Source organism: Phycodurus eques, chromosome 9, assembly GCF_024500275.1.
Source record: "Phycodurus eques isolate BA_2022a chromosome 9, UOR_Pequ_1.1, whole genome shotgun sequence".
NCBI classification, from domain to species: Eukaryota; Metazoa; Chordata; class Actinopteri; order Syngnathiformes; family Syngnathidae; genus Phycodurus; species Phycodurus eques.
Window position 1 is genome coordinate 11,255,459 of NC_084533.1, and position 20,695 is coordinate 11,276,153.

Genomic DNA, 20,695 nt, shown 5'->3' on the forward strand with positions numbered 1-20,695 from the left:
TGAATGCATAAATCTGTGGTGGTGATTTTGACCCATAAATGTCTGACTGATTGACCCAGTTGATTCCCCCGCCCCCCAAACCGTGTGGAAATTTGTATAAAAACGGGGTCACTGGACTGGTGGAAAAGGAGTTTCACTCTACAAATATGGATTGATTTGCTGACCAAAAATGTGTAAAAAATTAAAATAACAAATTACAACACCATGCTGGCCAAAACAGACACTTTGCTGGCAAAAGAAGTGGCTTTGCTGTTTCACAGCTCATCTTGCAGCGAATAATCCCAGCAAGACATTTGACATTTTGACCCAAAATATTCAACAATCGGCGTACAATTAGGGGCACTACGCTGGTGAAAGAAGTCATGCTTTGATTTGATCAGGCTACGCATGTACAGTATGTATGGAAAGCCGTTTGAGCATTTATTCAATGTCCTTGACATCTAGCTGGAGGTCCATGTACTCCATGTACTACGCTCTTTTTCATAAGACAATTCACAGCACTAGTAGAACGACCAAGTCTCACTAGCAACATTTTCCCCAAATTGCCTTTCACTACTGAATGATTTACTGCACACTACTAGGACAACTTTGGCATACTTGTAGCACAACTACATGTTACAAGTGGAGCACAACTTGGCACTAGTTGACATCTGCATGCTACTAGCACCACGAGTGAAGTGCTAGATGTTAACAAGTAGAATCTTATCATGTCACTAGTAGGACAACTAAGTGTTACTAGTGAAGCAAAACTGTGCACTAGTTGACATCTGTATGTTACTAATACTACTCGTGAAATGCTATATGTAACTAGTAGAATTGTATGTCACTAGTAAAAGGCCTAGTAGTTGTTCATAGTTGTCCTCGAAACGGCTTGATGGTAAGGCGTTTGAGCACTTATTCAATATCCTTGATAGCCATCCTAAGGTACTAGTACACTCTTAGTCCTCACTAGTAAAACAATTTAGTGTACTAGTAGAACAACTAGGGCGCACTAGTAGAACAACTGTCTTACTAGTAACTTTTTCCCCACTACTGCACACTAGTAGGACAACTACAATACATGTTACTAGTGAGACAAAACTACTACTGGGTATTTTGGTGAAGCTAATAGAGTACAGGAGGCTACTACTGTAGTGTGTGGCACATGCCTAGTAGCTAAGCTGAGCAGTATTGCTAGTGCAGCATGTTAATTTATTAGTAAGGTTTAGTTACATACTAGTAAGACAAAAGTGGCACTAGTAGTGTAAAGAAAACTCGAAACACAGTCATTCTACTAGGGCTCACTAGTAATTTTACCTGTGCACTTGTTGTCTTACTAACAGTGTTGGGAATATTACTTGGGGAATGTTTTTGTTTACAATTGTTGTACAAGTGACCCTCTTGAAATTGTAATAGTAGTGCAACTATTACAATTACTTTCTCAAAGTAATATAACTAATTACATTTTATTACATTTTGATTCCTTTTCATAAGTTTGAATGAATGCATCAACAGTATGGCTGCAACTAGCGATTATTTTAATAATTGATTAATCTGTCAATTATTATTTTTTTATTAATCGGTGAATCGGATAAAAAACATTTTTTGATCACTTTATTTAAAAACAGGATATTATTTCAAATTGACAGTGCAGAAAATGGATCACAAATTGATTATGACTCAAATACTGGTTTGGTCCGAAACATCTGTCAGAAAATCTGTAAAAAATGTTGATCATTGCTGTCCAAAGTAAAAGCAGATGTTTGCAAATGTCTAATTTTGATGAAATATGAAGATAATCAGTCTGCTTTCATGGAGGACTACAGAAATCTGAGAATATTTACTGTCGAGAAGCTGAAATCAGAGGATTTTGACCATTTTATGTTCAACCAGGTACCTGAATGATGAATCAACTATCAAAAATAGTTGTTGATTAATTGGATAATGACTTAGTTCTTGATTAATCGATTAATTGTTGCACCTCTAAACAGGACCTTTGGATGTTTCCTCTAAAAAAAGTCTCTGAAAACCATAGATCATTATTTTGGTGTTAACCACATATTTGTTCTTCACGCAAATAATAAACTGATAGCAAAACATGATGAAATGTAAATACACAATTAAAAATGTGTTTGTTGCATTACATGTATACATGAAAACCACCATACCATGCCATGTTGACATAATGACAAATGTGCACAATTTAGACAATATCGCTTCTTATGACAACCCAGGTACGTAAATATTCCATAAAGTCCAAAATTATAAAGACGAAGCTGTTGAACAGTCAGTGTTCTTTTATGTGTTCAAAAGTTTAACTATGAGTCTAACCTTTTCAAATTTTCAAATTAGTAGATTGCACCACATGGTGGCACATTAAAGTCATATATGGAAAAATATGTCATGTTTGAGATTACGGCAGAATGGCACATGACCAGAGCGAGTCAATCATAAGCGTCAGTTTAAGAAGGAAGATGTGATGTGAAAAAAATAATAATAATAATCTCAGCCTTTGCAAGCTTTTTTTCAAATGTAAACATGGAAATTTCCAAAAGCAACTGTAATTTCATTACACATTTACTCTCAGTCATGTAATGGGTTACAATAACATAACTTTTGTAATTAAATTATTTAATCGAGTTACATGTAATTAGTTACTCCCCATCACTACTGACTAGTGATAGCATACATGTACATGGACCTTAAGATGGTTATCAAGAATATCGAAAAAATGCTCAAACAGCGTTCCACATGTGTTTTTCATCCGGGCATTACAAAGGACGACCCAGTTGGCATGGTGCTAGCCCAGAGAGAGGCATCCATTATCGAGAGGCGGGCTGCACATTATCCTGCACACATGACAACAGCTGCCTTGTCCTGATGAAGAGGCTGAACTGCTGCAGTCATGAAGAGACGAGGAAGACGAGGAGGAGGAGGAGGCCGAAGGGAGGAGTCGCGCCGGGATGTTCGTCAATGCATAATAGCCCACAAAGTAAATAGAGCGCAGAGTGGGACCGGAGCGTTTTAAAAGCGTGATTATGGAACCAGATGACACGGAAGCGTCCAAGCATGTCATCTGGAATGTGGAACCGACTGAACACATGCTCTGAATTACGGTGCTAAAAACCTAACAACAGGCAAATGCCTTGTCACTTAATCATTGAACAGATGGCTGACCTAATAATGTGATTGTTGATGCAGTCAAGTTAGCAGTCATGGGATTTTTATGTTTTCAGGAATATAAAAAAAATACACTACATATATATATATATATATATATATATATATATATGTTGTTACAAGAATGATTTAGATAATGTACTTTATTATGTTTTTATTATTCTCTTCTATTTAGTTCCATCCATAGCTACGGTATTTGTTGCCTCATTCTTGTAAGAGCACTGTTGGTTGCACAAAGAGATGCTGAGAGATTTTAGTGGAAAATATTTTGTTGGGATAAACCCCTTGAGTTGTGTCATCTCGCTTTGGAGGGGGTCCCATCATACATGACAAACATCAAAGACAAATGCCAAAGAGTAAGAGTAGTACCGTAATTTCTCCTGTATAATGCGCATTTTTCCCAAAAAATATTGTCAAAAGTCAATCGTGTGCATTATACATAGGTATAGGGGCAAATGGAGAAAAACATTCACATTTTATAAAGGTATGCCGCCATCTAGTGGTTATAAAAAAGCTGTACACTTTCATTCCAAAATGCCACCGCCACCTAGTGGTTACAAAAAAAGGTGTAGCCTACACTTTCATTCCAATATGACAGGGGTACGTATAACTGCATATATGTACAGTTGTGCTCATAAATTTTTTTTTAAATATGATTGATGACTGAACAACAACCATCATTAATTTCTTTATGGTTATGTATTGTTGAATGATAATGCTTTTCTGAAATGCTTGACCGTTTAATTTGAATCCCATTAAAATAAAATTAAAGATGTTTCGCCTGCTTCTTCATGTTGTCTTTCAAGAATTGTACCCATCTTACAAATTCTGCCGGGGTAATCAAACATGAGCACAACTGTGTGTTTTCTAATTTACTAAATAAAAGTAGGGCTGTGAATTTCAAAATAAGAGCATGTAAATTTAAAAAAGGATTACGTGTTCAAATAAAGTGATGAACTACAGAATAATTAATGAAAAAAGAAAATACAGATAATACTTCATGTTTTAATTATATGGCAAGAAGCAAAATCATGCATTGTAAAAATGCATTATACTTAGGTAGAAGGGTTTTCCAGAATTTTGAGGTCAACATTGGGGGTGCGTATTATTCATGGGTGCGTCGTATACATGAGAAATTGTGGTATTTGCTTTTTATTTTTGCTCTTTTACATTGTTTCAGATGATGAAAAAAAAACTTATTTCCTTACAAAAATGTAGCCACAGCATTGTTATACTGTATGCAACATCTAAATTGTTATTTAGTCCAACTTTAAGCTCACAAGTCCAGAAGTCTAAGGCAGGGGTGTCAAACTCATTATTGTCACGGGCCACATCGCAGTTATGACTTCCCTCGGAGGGCCGCTACGGCTGTAGACCCATATAAATGAAAGACTACCTCATACACTGTAATTACAGTATACACAACACATTGATGAATAACGAGTTTTGAAATCAGAAACCTATAAAACTATTTTTCAACTATTACATTTCTTTTCAAATTGGATTGGTAACAAAAAAAAATGCTTGTAAATATCACAATGGTATTACACCAGAACACAATTAGCAATTTTGATTTGCTTTCGCGGGCCACACAAAATGATGTGCCGGGCCAGATCTGGCCCACTAGCCACCAGTTTGACACCTGTGGTCTAAGGTGTTGAGAGTAATAGCACATGGAACATTCATTATAGTTGACTTGTTTGTAATTGCTCTTGACTGGCAAGTCCTTTAGTCAAGATGCAGTTGCAGTGCTATAAATAGACCAAAATCTCATCAGCTGTTGGTGTTGTAAACCTCCCATAACAGATATGCACACAAGACTGATAGCCTCCAGCAAATTTAATTTAACTGAGCACTGATTTAGCGGACGCAAACACCAGGCCGCAGAGGAAATTATTCCAATCTGTTTGATGCTAATGTTAATCTAGATTTAATAGTACGCAAGTTTGTTTTTCCTTTCGGTTAAATTGATGGTTTTTCAGACTTTTTAGGGAGATGTGATGCAGAGACCGAGGCGGACTACGTAGCAAACAATGTCCGGCTCCACCCCAAACAGTATGGCCACTGTTGTTGCCAGTTGCAATAACAACCAATTAGAGTCAGGATACATGAACAAATGGAGCATTCCCAGAAGGCCCTACACCACCACCCCACCCTTTTCTTTTTTTTTTTTGCTTTATTCTCCTCAGCTGAGCTCATTGTTGACCATGAAAGGAGGCAATTTAAGCCAGCAGAATGACTCTGCAGTGACTCACTCTGCATGTGGTGAGTGCAAACATTGCGGGATGCGAGAGAAGGACCTGGGCCGGCTAAACTCGATTTATCAGCCACTTTCAGATCACGTTACAAAACAAATTCTGCTTTTCTAGGGGTGGTACCATTTTGAAGGCAATGGAGATATCAGACAAATGGATTTTCATCTGGGTTTAAATTATTTTGTTTCTTTCTGTTTCTAAATAAAAAATTAAAAAAAATCTCTCACAGGTAGGGATTGAACACCTGCATCAGGAATAGCCTGAAGAGGATTTAATAGCTGAGCTAAAAGCATACTATGAAATGCTAAACTATTCCTGGACATACAGTATCATGCACTCTTGTGACTATTTCAGTATCATTGTTCTTCTTGGAGGCATTGCAGCATATGTTGTACTGCCGCGACTATTCCAGTACATTATTATATATCTTAAGGGCATCAAAGGTTACTATTCGCTGTTTTGACCATTACAACGATTTATTTAGAAGCACTGAAGAATAGCACGCACGAATATCACGCACTGCAGTGATATATTGTTACATCATTGTTCGTTTGGCAGGCTTTACACTGTCTTGACTCATCCAGCGTGAATGTTTCTTTTAAGGGCACCACATACTAGCATGTACTGCAGTCCCTGTCATATATCGCTATACCGTTGTTTGTTTTGAAGGTAATGCAGCAGATCATACACTATCTTCACTATTCCAGTATCATTGCTCATCTTGGAGGCAATGCAGCACTGCTGGGAAATTTTTCTGGCATCACAACATTTCATGCACTGTCTTGACTATTCCAGCATCACTGTTTGTTTGAAAGGTATCACATTAAATCACGCATCATCATGACTATTCCAGTATCAACGCAGAGTATCATGCATTGCAGTAACTATTCTAGCGTCTATCATTACATTATATACGTGCATTATTATTATCATTGTTCATTAGGAAGAAATCGCCCCATATTATGCATTGTGTTAACATCCAACATATGTTGCGCATGTCCATATGCTTAAAAAAAAAACTGCCAAGGCAACTTCTACAGTGGAACAGATCATATGAGCCAACAATGATAACAGCAAGGACAGCAATATGCTGTGCTTTATCTGCCAACCTGGTTGACAGAATATTAGTGAGATGCCACGCTCATACTTGCTGCGGTATTTCAGTATACTCGGTTTAAGTTTGTTTAAAAGTCTGTTTCAACGGGACTAAGCCAACAACGTGACTTTTCTATAGTGTCCCGTAAAGACATTGACTGACAAATGCAGCTGCCATTCATCACCCAGACACTCAAACATTTCCATGAAAAGGGAAAAAAAAAACTTTCCTAAAGCCTCCTGGCAGATACCATATGAGCTTTCCACCACAATGTTATTGAGCATTGTCAGCACAGGCGCTGTTTTCGCATGTTCCACTGGGTTTCCTGTCAGGGAAATGACTCAATGATATGACGCTCATTGCTGCAGCCCAGCGATAGCCAGTGTGGGCAGCATGCGATGGAGATCATTTCTTTTTGGCAGCTTGTACTCATTTGTCACCAAACGACGTAACAAGTAGCAAGCGTCAAGGAAAATCCCGGTGCTCTTCTGGGCAAAGCATGACTCAGCTCATGAATGAAAATATAAAGTTCCATGAATATGCAAAAAAACGAGACCTCTGGATCAAAGATTTCATTCTATATCACCACCCAAATGCAATGGATTGTTATCTAGCTTATAACATTTCATCAACACAATTATTAGATTTTATGCATAACATAATAACATCCATCCATCCATTTTCTGAACCGCTTATCCTCACCTGGGTCGCGGGTGTGCTGGCGCCTTTCTCAGCTGACTTCGGGCGAGAGGTGGGGTACACCCTGAACTGGTCGCCAGCCAATCGCAAGGCATGTATAAACGGACAACCATTCCCACTGACATTTACACCTACGGGCAATTTAGTCTTCAATTAACCTAGCATGCATGTTTTTGGGATGTGGGCGGAAACCAGAGTACCCATAGCAAACCCACAAAGGCAGTGGGAGAACATGCAAACTCTACACAGGCGAGGGCAGATTTAATACCCTGTCCTCAGAACCAGTCGGCCACCGTGCCGCCAACACAAGCACAAAACAAAAACTCTAATTTCCTTGGCAAAGGTAAAAAAAAAAAAAAAAAAACATTCATGATATCCAGCTCCTATGTATTCTTATGAAAATATTTCTAAAATTTTAAATTTTAGACATATTTTTCAATGTTTATAGAAAATGAGCCCCACAGCTTAATCCTGATTTGTAACTAGTTCTTGCTTTCCCAGTGCCCCACCACTCCATAAAGGTTAAAAAAAATAGCTTGAACATGAACAAGTTATCTAGCAAACGAGTAAAAACAAAATGCTTAACTAAATACAGATCATGGAAATCCATTGGGCAAAAAGGTATTGGCTAATTGAAGCGGATAAAATACCTTGCACTAAAGACTAATACCTGTTTTGTAGAGCCTTTGCAATCTAAGGCTAACTTACAACACAACAACATGTCGCGCCATGCAAACTGCACATCGCAGTCGAGTGGAGGGCTCGCGATACAATGGCAGCGGGCCAGGTGGCTGTGATGCTCTCTAAGTGCATCTCCAGAAGCTTAATGGCGTCTAGACAATAGCAGCGTGCGCATCAGAGCCTCGCGTCGGGGGCATTTGGGGCCGTGCGCTGTGCCAGGGCCAAAAAGACGAGAGGAATTTAATCTGATCTCCTGCGAACCTTGTACTTTTCCACTCCAGCTCAGAGAGACAAGGATGCGTGTTTGCTTTTGTCTGTGCCCAGCGATAAAGTGGCTGTTTAAATTAAGATGAGGCCTCTGCAACACATTGAAAAATGTTATATATAAAACAAAGACCAGGTACAGTATGGATACAAACGGTAAAGCATAAGTAACACACACAAACTGACCTGCGTGTTAGGCAGTGTCAGGAAAACCAGCGCAGAACATCTACTTCCTGTCTGTTAAACCACACTCCGAGCAACATTTCTCTCTGTGTGCGGAAACGTCTCGACTCGAACCCCCCCACCCCCGGTTTCCTTTGCAAATAGCACGTCAGAATTCTAAAGAGCAAATCTGCAACACATTCAATATCCCATTAATAAATACCAACCATACACACACACACACACACGCACAACCAAAGAAAAAAACAACAACAGAGGATGTGCACATCTGCATTTGGCTGCAGCACTTTACAATATTAATAATGTAGAAAAAGTGCACTTACTAAATTAACGGTTAATTATTTTTAATGGAAAAAATCCTATGGATAACTAAAACTGCAGCATTCAAAGCATAGTCACAAGATTGTTTTAAAACGTATGAAGAGAACAGCAGTCGATTTCTTTAAATGTAGGAAGGGGCCGTGTGTCACGAGGACAGGAAATTGCAGATAGCTCCTTCTCAAAAGCTCTCAAACGTTACACTGGGACATGCTGAGAGGCAGCATCTGGAGCTTGTCAGGAAAATATCATCTTGTCATGCGGTCAGCAACCAAAAATGCTACTGGAAATGTGTAATTTTGAAAGAGCCACTTTTAAGGTAGAAGAAATGATTTTATTGCTGACTAAGTAGTCCAATTCTGACATTTTGTAATGTAATCAATTAAAAAACCTTTACTGTTGTTTTGCAGTGTATTTCCTTGATTGACTGTGTGGAAAAGTACCAATGAATATTTCAATGAGGATGGGAGAATTTCTTTCTCGGAATGTGGTGAACTCCTGTCTCCTTGGCAGTGCTCTATTGTAATGCTACTCGGAGTTGTGCACTTCTAAGATGAATTTTGAGCTGACAGATGTGTTGATGTCCTCTTTACACCATAGATTGTACGTACTGAAAATGTTGCAATTGGCCTGCATCCGGTAGAGGTTGTACCCCACCTCTGCCCCAAAGTAAGCAGGAACAGACTCCAGCATCCCCCGTGACCCTAATGAGAACAAGTACTATAGAAAATGGATGGTTGGGCAGTCTTACATTGTAAGATGAGGTATTATAGTTTAATTTATGTTTATATTTCAGAACATGCTTAGGGAAGTCGTCATGATAACAATATCCACATTTTAAAATGCAGAAAATACTTTTTTGCAGTATTTCCCTTACAAACTTGGGGGATCTTTGCTTATTACTGGAAAGCGATGATTTCTTTTCATTTAATTTGTCAATCTAAGAAGCCAACGATTCAATCAGATAGCTAGGATAGAGTGATTGTGAAATTTCAAAACTTTATGCAAAACGTGAACCGATAAACGACACATAAACCTTTGTTTTTTATTGAACAAATGTGTGTCAATATGAATTACTAGTTATATGGTGACTACTTTTTTTTAAACCCTACGATTTCAAAAAGCGAGTGTGTGTGCAGCCTGCTGATCCCGTTTTTGCCGGCATATGTGAGATGCATCATCCTGTAGCTGCTGCTCTTGTTTTGGTGTGTGCGTGTGTGTGTGTGTGTGTGTGCGTGTGTGTGGGTGCGTGCGTTGGTACGTACGTCTGTGCATGCATGAGCAATTTGATGCCTGACCAGACATGGAAAGTGGTATTCTCTTCTATTTATCACTTTTCATTCAGACAAATGTGTAAATCTAGCAGAATATCCAGAGCGAACTGATGAGAATAGAAGGCGAACAAGCAGTGTTGCGTAGTCAATGAAAGAGCGATTTCTCGTCAGTGTTTATCTTCAGATGTAAACCTGTCAGCAGCGCACTCTCAACCGAACTTGAGTAAAAAAAAAAAAAACAAGATGAATTACATTCCTGATAGTTAAGTCGACGCAAGCGTGGAAATGTCAACGTCTAGTATGAACTTTGATGTCTTTTTGTGCACGCAAGTGGCATGCTGGGAAAGCGAGGGCCGGGAAGCGGGTACAAGGCTGCTGCCGCTGCATACCGAGCAGGTCTGGACAGAGGTGCGCTGGTTGATGCGTCCACCCACAATGAGACACGCCGCAATGTGGAGCAAACACAACACGCCCTAACAGAGGAGAGATGCACGTGAACCTGTTCTCCTACCTTTCGGGCTTAATTATGGTCTATGAAAATAATGTTAAACAGCAGTGAAAAGTTTTCATCCTTTCATTCGTTTTCTATAGTGCTGTCGCAGGTGAGTTGGCGGCGGTTCAAGATGACCGGGGTACACCCTAGACTGTTCGCCAGCCTATCGCAGGGCCCTGACAGACCAACAACCATTCACACTTTACATTCACACCTATGGGCAATTTAGTTAATTAATTGATGCATGGAACGAGCTCCTGAGTATCTGAAGAAAACCCTTGCAAACACGGGTAGAACATGCAAACTCCAAACAGGAGGGCTTGAGTCTGGATTCTAATCCCAAACCTCAGAACTGTGAGGCAGACGTCTTTACCACGACGGCAACGTGCTGGCTTCTAAGTTTTTAGACATCCTCTAGATCAGGGATGGGCAACTGGCGGCCCGCGGGGCACACAGTCGGAGTGGCCCCTGGTTTGCTGTTCAGCAGTTTTGTGCCATCTGTGAATGGTAATTTTTATTCATAAGAGCCCTTTGCATTGAAAAAAAAATTAATCATTGGTTCAAAACCTTTGCTGTTGAAGAGTAAATCTTTTATACAGTGGGTACAGACCCCCTTAAATTTTTCACTCTTTTTTAAATTGCAGCCATTTGGCAAAATCATTTAAGTTAATGTTTTTCCTCATTAATGTAAACACAGCACCCCATATTGACAGACAAAAACAGAATTGTTGAAATCTTTGCAGATTTATTAAAAAATAAAAACTGAAATATCACACAGCTACAAGTATTCAGACCATATATTTAACTTGGGTGCTGTCCATTTTTTCTGATCATCCATTTTTTCTGACCATCCTTAAGATGGTTCTACACCTTCATTGGAGTCCAGCTGTGTTTGATTATACTGATTGGAATTGATGAGGAAAGCCACACACCTGTCTATATAAGACCTTACAGCTAGCAGTGCATGTCAGAGGAAATGAGAATCATGAGGTCAAAGGAACTGCCTGAAGAGCTCAGAGACAGAATTGTGGCAAGGCACAGATCTGGCCAAGGTTACATAAAAAAATTCTGCTGCACTTAAGGTTCCTAAGAGCACAGTGGATTGCATAATCCTGAAAAGGGAAGACGTTTGGGACGACCAGAACCCTTCCTAGAGCTGGCCGTTCCGGCCAAACTGAGCCATCGGGGGAGTAGAGCCTTGGTGAGAGAGGTAAAGAAGAACCCAAAGATCACTGTGGATGAGCTCGTGAGATGCAGTCGGGAGATGGGAGAAAGTTCTAGAAAGTCAACCATCAGTGGCTTTAGAATAACTCTGTGACTGTTTTTGAATGGCGCAGGTGCCTTAAACCCAATTGAACATCTCTGGAAAGACCTGAAAATGGCTGTCCACCAACGTTCACCATCCAACCTGACAGAACTGGAGAGGATCTGCAAGGAGGAATGGCAGAGGATCCCCAAATCCAGATGTGAAAAACTTCATCATCATTCCCGAAAAGACCTTTTTAATAAATCTGCAAAAATGTATTAAAATTATTCCGTTTTTTCTGTCAATATGGGGTGCTGTGTGTACATTAATGAGGGAAAAATGAAATTAAATTATTTTAACAAATGGCTGCAATATATCAAAGAGTGAAAAATTTAAGGGGGTCTGAATAGTGTGTACAGTGTACCCACTGTACATGCATTTGAGAATTAAATATATTAAGAAACTGTGATGTACACTGACTGAATAAAAAAAATGTAAAAAAAAAAACGTACATATTTTGTCCATATTTAAAATAGAATTTTGTCATACATATGGTGAGGAAGGCGTCACGGTGGGACGACTGGTTAGCGCATCTGCCTCACAGTTGTGAGGACCCAGGTTCAAATCCAGCCTCGCCTGTGTGGAGTTTGCATGTTCTCCCCGTGCCTGCGTGGGTTTTCTCCGGGTTTTCTCCTACCACATCCCAAAAACATGCGTGGTAGGTTGATTGAAGACTCTAAATTGCCCGTAGATGTGAATGAAAGTGCAAAGGGTTATTATTATTTTAAATGTTTAAAAAAATACCTTAACCTAACTGTGAAAATGCAGAAAGAAAAGAATCCGAAAGATCAAGAATAACATTTTTTTTAAATCAAGTGAATAATAAGAAATTACAGAACACTTAACATCTTTGTTCTGTCATCCAAGCCCTTGACTGCGGGGCCAATCCCAAGCACGCTACAGATACCCAAACTACAACCACACCACCACATGGGCAAATTCACCAAACAATCATGCATGTGCTGCTTATCAATAGCGAATCTGTGGATCCAACAAAAGTCAATGCTTCTTGTATGTGTGAGGTATTATGTAAAATAGCCCAACTGAAACATCGCAATGGGGCAAAATCAGAACAGCAGGCTCTCAGACATCTTCAGAAATACCTGTAGGTACAGTAGGTAACTAATGATTTACTTGGTTGTTTAATTTCACACTTGATGGGTGGGCATGCGCTCCAGAGACCTTTTGAACTACTGTATTGGTATAGAAGCAAAGTGAAACAATGGAACTATTTTCCATAATATGAATAAATCCAAGTTAGCAGTTTCTCAAAGAATATGGCAGATAGGTTATCAGTAACATCAGATATCATAACATGTAGGCTGGTATTCTTCAGAATGTTCTCATCAGGGTTATAATAGTTTTGGATTTTTCATGATAGTTAGTTTTTATTTCATTTTGACTTTTCTTTTTCCAATTCAGTTAGTTTTAATTAATTCTTAGAGCACGTTTGTTAGTTTTTATTAGTTTTTATATTTTTAAAAACACTGTTTCAGTTTAGTTTTTATTAGTTTCAGTATTAGTTTTAGTATTTTTTATTCAGGCTATTTGTCCAGTGTGAACTTAAAAAATGTAAAAAAAAAAATAATTAAAAATCACAATAAGTGTTGTGCAATAAAAACTCAACAAGAAAATACCATTTAAAAAAATATGTATTAACTTACTAACAGCTTCTGAGGTTAGATTGGCTGCATCACAGCGCACAGTCAAACCATTTATGAGACACATGCTGTAGTGGGTCCTTTTGTATGTGTTTATATGTTTAACGTACAAAAAAAAAAAAAAAGTTGTTATTAGGCATGTTTTCCATCCCTTGTTGCTAAATCTCAAGTGGACTTCCAGATTTGTGACAGTTAGACAGACATAGATAGAAAGGAAGCTTGCTGTATCTCCAGCGAAAGGGCATCCAGTATGTTTTGTTGTTGTTGTTGAGTCCATGATTCCTGTGACAAAGCTTTTCAAGTTTTCCAAGTAGTCAAGTAGTGCTGTGAAAATGTCCTGTTGTTGTAGTAGTTCAATCACCTGCTGTGTCAGCAAGACAAACTCTTTTTCTGCTTTTGCCTTTTGTGGCAGGAAACAGTGGTGTTTTCACAGTAATTATACTTAGTTTTAGATAGTTGTGCAAACTAGTTAATTAACTTTAGTTAGTTAACGTTGTTTAAAAACATTCTCATTTTAAAAATTTTGTTTACAAACATGTTTTTTCAATTATGTTTTAGTTATTTCATTCATTTTCGTTTACATTTAGTAGGCTTTTGTATGAAAAGCCATGCACTGCAGTAAGTAGAAAACAAAAAGGCAATATGCCGTGCCCCGAGCAATTCCAAATCGTTTCAAAGTCCTTAAAAAGGTTACATGAAGAAGGCAAATTGATTTATGATTTTCAATCCATCCATTTTCAACACAATGGCTGGTGACCACTGACCAGTCAGTTATAGGCAAACAAGCATTCACACTCACGTTCCCTTCCATGCATAATTTAGAATCCCACGATGGACCTACCGTGAATGTTTTTGGAATGTGTGAGAAAGCCAGAGTGCTCAGAGAAAACCAACAAAAGCACAGGGAGAACATGCAAACTCCACAAAGAATTGTTCCAACTAAGGTTTTGACCCGGATCCCCTGACCGTGAGGCAGAAATGCTAATCACTATTCCACTATTCCAATCACATTCCTAAATCAGCTCTTGTTGCCTGACCCCCCCACCCCCCCTTTCAAGCACTCATGGAGAGACAGTATGGCTTATCTGATTTCACACCATTTTGATACAGGTCACTGTGGTATTGGGTGTCGCTGGCCAATGTATTCGATCTAATCTTTAAGCCTGTAAAGCATAGCACTAAAGTGCTGCGCCACTACTTTGGCGCATACTTGAAAAGCGGAGGGAGGAGTGGAATGGGGGGTGCAACTGTGAAGTAACAAGTCACGAGGTCATGACGGTTAACTCATCCTTCCAACAACATTCAATTTTTATTTTCTCTGTGTGAGTAATACTCGACAATGATCACAGTTCAATCAGTCCCACCTCTTTGGAGAAGTGCAGGGACAGCGCGGGTCAATATTTGCCAAAGGTTTCATGAAGTACGCAGCTTTATGGAGCTCAGGTGACAATGGAGGATAATAAAGTTCCTGCTTGGAGACTAGTGTAACCACACATTGACACCGGTGTTAATATTTAACCGACTGCAATAATTACGTTTGATGAAGACACGTCCCTCACTTGGTGAAATGTCTTCATTATTAACAGTTGGCTTGTTTGGTAAACCTTGAATAATGAAGTCTTGTTCTGATAACAATCCCCTATGCAAAATACACAAAGGTAAACAAGGAGTGGCTGTTGCCCAGCGACCAACGGAGAGAGAGGCCTTACGAGAAGGACAAAGCAGGTGGGCTTCACTAAAGACCCCATGTCCATACAGTGTAATAGAACTTCGAAGTATAATGTATGCATTTGTAAAACAAGCATAACATTCATTTTCGACAACTACTTCTGTTGCCAGAAACCACTCGACAGAATCCTGGGCTTCAGCTTGCTCAAAAAAAAATTAATTCGTAGCAGGGTAGTACCACTAGGTCATAATACCATCCTGATGATATTGAACTTATTTGTAGACATTTAAACGTTTGAGGCAGGTATTTTAAGTTTTCCACAACAAGGGTTGCATCGTTCCTGGAAATTTCAAAACTTGTAAAACTTATTATCTTATTATTTCATGGGAAATAACAGGAATTTATTGGGGGGGGAGGGGGATGATGATATTTACACATATTAGACATTATCGGTTTAACACAGGGGTGTCAAACTCCATTTTAGGTCAGGGTTTGCAGTCACCCCAACTTGATCTCAAGTGGGTATCCTATACCAGTATTTTCGTGGCCTATCTATCCATACATTCTCTGTACCGTTTATCCTCACTATGTTCCCAGCAGACTTTGGAGCAGGGTACACCCTGAAACACTCATATTCACACCTACGGACAATTTTGAGTCTTCAATGAACCTGCCATGCATGGTCATGGAATGTGGGAGGAAACAGGAGTACCTGGAGAAAACCCACGCAGGCATGGGGAGAACATGCAAGCTCTAAACAGGAAGTCCGGAGTCCGGATTTGAAACCACAACTACTGAACTAGCAAGAGAGAAGCAGATGTGCTAACCAGTCTTCCACTGTGCCGCCCACAATTGGTATTCATTTTCACAGAAATACAATGGTCCATCAATGCGACCTCCAGCGGACAAAATTAGCAACAACAGATACCTTTATTGAAAGATTGCAGTTCATGTGTTCTCTAAGTTTTACACTTTGCAAAACTCACCCCCACGGCCGGATTGGACCCCCTGGCAGGCCAGTTATGGCCCGCGAGCCGTATGTTTCTTGGCCAGATTAAGTAACTCTGGTTGGCAACAAAAATAAAAAAGAAGGAATTGGACAGCTCTGGAGAATAAACAAGGATAAAGGCTAAAGGTAAACAAGGGCTTTGAAAGTGCACCGCTAAAATAGGAGAATCACCACATACTCGCCTAGCACTATAGGACCGACGCAGAATTATTAAAGTTTCTGCTTAACAGGTAAATTTCTTTTGCTCTTGAATTGATTGTACATTCCAAAAGATTCAACATCAAACCGCTGGCACTGGCTTGTTTACTGTTCATACAATGCATGTCTAGAGCACGTTCACGCTTGTGAGTGTGGCTTGGGTCAGAGACGTGGGGGTGTGGTGAGGCTACATTCAAATATGCCGAGCTGCTTGAAAACTGCGAACGCTCCCTTTATATTTGCGAACAAAATGCTCGGAAAACGTGTTCATTTTTCAGTCATGGAAATTAAGTGAAAAGGTTTGTAAAAGCCATTGAAAATTCATGGAAAACTATTGCTAATAAAGTGTACGAACGCTGGAACAATATTATGCACTGTTATACAAATATTTTGACATATTCGTTATTATTTAACATATCTGCTTGTGCTTCCAAACAACAGGTGGATAGCTAACTTTAACCTCTGCTTTAGCAAGCTAACCAACATTTCTGCGTATCAGAAGGTGAGTAGTGCTTGGTTTAGCGGTATAATACCAATATTAAGCTAATTAACAGCAAGAATTTGCAATTTACATAGCTAGCATTTCAGATCTTCTCATAGCTTTCACTTCAGTTGGGTAATATGTCGACTAACTGCATCCATTTCTTAGGCTAAGCTAAGATGTGGCTTCATTAATATTTGGTATTTCATTAATTCTAACAATATCATTGAATAATTTAAGCAAATGACTGTTCTTATTAAGAATGCAAGCCGCAATTGTACTGAGTGTGTCCCACAGGTTGAGAATGTGTGGTATTTGGTGGTGTAAAATGTGAGGGCGCCACATCAGACAGGTACGTGCTGTAATGGGCTAAGTCATGTCCAATGAACCCATTGAAGAAGACGAAATTCTGTTATTATGCATCTGGGGTTTGCAAAGTATGCCTCTGTTCTTTAATCTAGCCCACCAAGCCTTTCCGTGATCAAGAGTTCTCTAATATTCACCAATATCCACCCCTGATCTAGACGAGTAGTATTTGAATGCTTTGAGAAACCACTGATCTTGTGGTTTAGTCTGATTTCAATCTGTCTTTATCCATCCCTCCATCCATTTTCTGTACCGCTTTATCCTTACAAGGGAGACAACACTAAATGTTGAGGAAAAGGAGGGAGTATTTTAGTACAACTCTGCCACGCTTTAGTTTCCCAAACATGCAAAAAAAAAAGCAACATTGGAGAGCTAAGAATCAAGGGAATAGAGGCCAGGTTTCGTGGCATTATGAAATAAATATCATTTTCACTGGATTAATAGACAATGTCAGTTCATGCACCTGTAAATGAAGTAATACACGCTGAGATGTTTGCAGCAGTCATTGTGAGCACAAACACTTTTCAATGTGGATCCATGAGGGAAATCATTTTACTCTTAATTAGTATGGAGGCACAAATACATTGATGGTTAACTTCTCTCACTGTGAAATGCTCACACACACACACACACACACACACATATCCCTCTTACAGTCTGTTTGGAAACACGTTACCTGATGCAGGGTGGATACCGGACAGTTTTGCACTCAGTGTGTGTTTTAAACAGAACAGTGTTGACAAAGGATTTCAAAGGCTATCAAAGGATTTCAAAGGCCCTCAAAATTACAAATGGCGGGCAGAGGCACCCACAATGATTTATTTTTATAATTTTAGCTTCTTCCCTTTGCTTTTATTTGACAAGCAGTAAACCTACAGGGCACTGCACACACACACACACACACACACACACGCACGCACGTACACACGCACACAACTTGACTAGGCATTGTTCTTTTACCAAAATACAGAACTTGGTAACATTCCCACAGGTTTATGACGTAGAAAAACACATTCCCTATAATTATAATGATTCTATTCAGTAATGGCTGGGGGTGTCAACTACTCAACTGCAGAGTACTAGGCATCTATTAGGTTATTAGAGGTGAGGCCTTTAATTGTGCCCACATTTAAAATATTATCAATTGGGTCAGGTCATATTTTATAATTGTTATTAATTTATGCTTTATACATTGACAAAAAGGCAGCATGGTGGAGGACTGGTTCGTACATCTGCCTCACAATTCTGAGGCTGTGGGTTCAAATCTGGGCTCTAGCCTCGCCTGTGTGGAGTTTGCATGTTCTCCCCGTGCCTGTGTGGGTTTTCTCCAGCTACTCTGGTTTTCTCCCACATTCCAAAAACATGCATGGTAAATTGTCAATAGGTGTGAATGTGAGTGAGAATGGTTGTTTGTCTCTATGTGCCCTGCGACTGGCTGGCACCTAGTTCAGGGTGTACCCCGCCTCTCGGGACAGGCGCCAGCACACCTGCAAACCTGATGAGGATAAGCGGTACGGTAAAGAGGATGGATGGATGCATGGATATTAATAATAATAAATAATATAATTTTTTTAAAAGACAGTAAATTCATACTGTAATACATTATAGGTAAAAAAAACTCAAATAAAATACAAATAAAAATATTAGGATTTTCCCCCAAACACTTAAAAAAATTATGCAGTATGGATATAAAATGTCTAATTATTCATTCATTCATACATCTTCCGTTCCACTTATCCTCACTAGGGTTGCGGGCGTGCTGGAGCCCATCCCAGCTGACTCTGGGTGCGAGGAGGGATACACCCTGAACTGGTCGCCAGCCAATCCCAGGGCACATATAAACAAGCAACCATTCGCACTCACTTTCACACCCACGGGCAATTTAGAGTCTTCAATTAAAGCTACCATGCATATTTTTGGGATGTGGGAGGAAACCGGAGTACCCGGGGAAAACCCACACAGGCACGGAGAGAACATGCAAACGCCACACAGGCGAGCCCGGATTTGAACCCGGGTCCTCAGAACTGTGAGGCAGATGTGCTAACCAGTCGTCCCACCGTGACGCCTATGTATGACAAAATTCTATTTCAAATATGGACAAAATATGTACATATGTTATTTGTTTGTTTGTTTTTTTTATTCAGCCAGTGTACATCACAGTATCTTAATATGATAGCTGGGATGGGCGCCAGCACGCCCGCGACCCTAGTGAGGAGAAGCGGCTCAGAAAATGGATGGATGGATGGATATAGGTCATGGTCACTGATGGTATAGTGGTACATTCCCCTGACTTTGGTGCGGGCAGTGTGGGTTCAGTTCCCACTCAGTGACCGTGTGAATGGTTGTCTCTGTCTATACGTGCCCTGCGACTGACTGGCGGCCAGTTCAGGGTGCGGTCCGCCTTTCGCCCGAAGTCAGCTGGAATAGGCTCCAGCGCCCCGTGACTCTAACCAGGATAAGCAGTGTTGAGAATGAATGGATGGATGGATATAGGTCAAGTCAAATGGCAGTTTGAATGACAAGTATTGAGAAAACATACAAGATGGACAGAGGCAAACTGAGTGAAAGCAATCCGAAGTCATGTAGCGACCCAGATGATAAAAATGGACACACACATCACTGGAATACGGGAAAGAAATTTCTGGGCAGTAAAACTGCATATGTTAATTCATCCAAGAACCTGTTTATGTGCCTCTGTAGGTGTTACTGTTTTGGTTAGCAACAGCGTTTCAATGTCCTTGCGTGAACAACGACCTAGTGATTACTCACTGCAATAATCTTACAGTATCAGTCATAGCCAAGGTGATTACAGTTCCAGTGTAATTACATCAAATACATTACTATCTAAATCACTTATATTGGATCTCACTGTGCAGATGTTGCACACGCACAAAAAAAAAAAAAAGTGTCGACATGACTTGCAAAGTCACATGTATTTGCGTGCTATTATTGGACAATGCCTTTTAATTGGCCTCAGTAAATGAAAATAGTTGGTAACAATTAAAGCCATCAGCCAACATCCTCTTAACGTGACGGTATGACGCCTATAAGTGGGCAGCCATGTTGAGATGACTTTACAATCCCACAATATTGAGCCCTGACCAGCATGGTACCTTGCATAATCACAAGAGTGTGCATGTGTGTGTGTTATCAAAGGGTGTGACCTGACTCTCTTTTTTCCCCTCAGGTGGGTGTTGTGAGTCAAATATCCGGCCTCTTTGCTGACAAACTATACACCATCTTGTTACTTGGAATGTCTGAATGCAAGATTACTGATGCACGTAACAACTTTGAGTTTTAGGAACAGAGTACAGGAAGTCCTCGAGTTACGACACACTCGACCTACAACGTTTCGACTTTACGACGCCCGTGCCTAGTCCGCCATTTTGTCCCAGCACCATAGTGTTTCTGCTTAGCTAGTGCATAGTGCTTGTCTGTGTTTGTGCGGCGGGAGTATCTTTGCCTTTTTCGCCCTCCTTTTTTCACACTCTGAGCAGTAATAGTAAGTACAGCATCTTATGTTTTTATTTTAATGTATTTTAGTTTCTTTATACGAAGTGTTAACCTTTCCTGCTCCGGTCAC

The 20,695-nt window shown here is 39.8% G+C and overlaps 1 protein-coding gene across 3 annotated transcripts in view; it reads right to left on the reverse strand.

Moving 5' to 3' along the window:
- elf1 (E74-like ETS transcription factor 1) overlaps positions 1-20,695 on the reverse strand; it is a 70,132-nt gene that overhangs the window by 25,382 nt on the left and 24,055 nt on the right. Inside the window, exon 1 of one of the 3 annotated variants that reach the window (XM_061685058.1) lies at positions 7,213-7,341. The exons of the other annotated variants lie outside the window; for them this stretch is intronic. The gene's annotated coding sequence lies outside the window, so the exon portion shown is untranslated. Of the gene's footprint in view, positions 1-7,212; positions 7,342-20,695 lie in introns of those variants that run through there. 3 annotated transcript variants of the gene reach the window in all.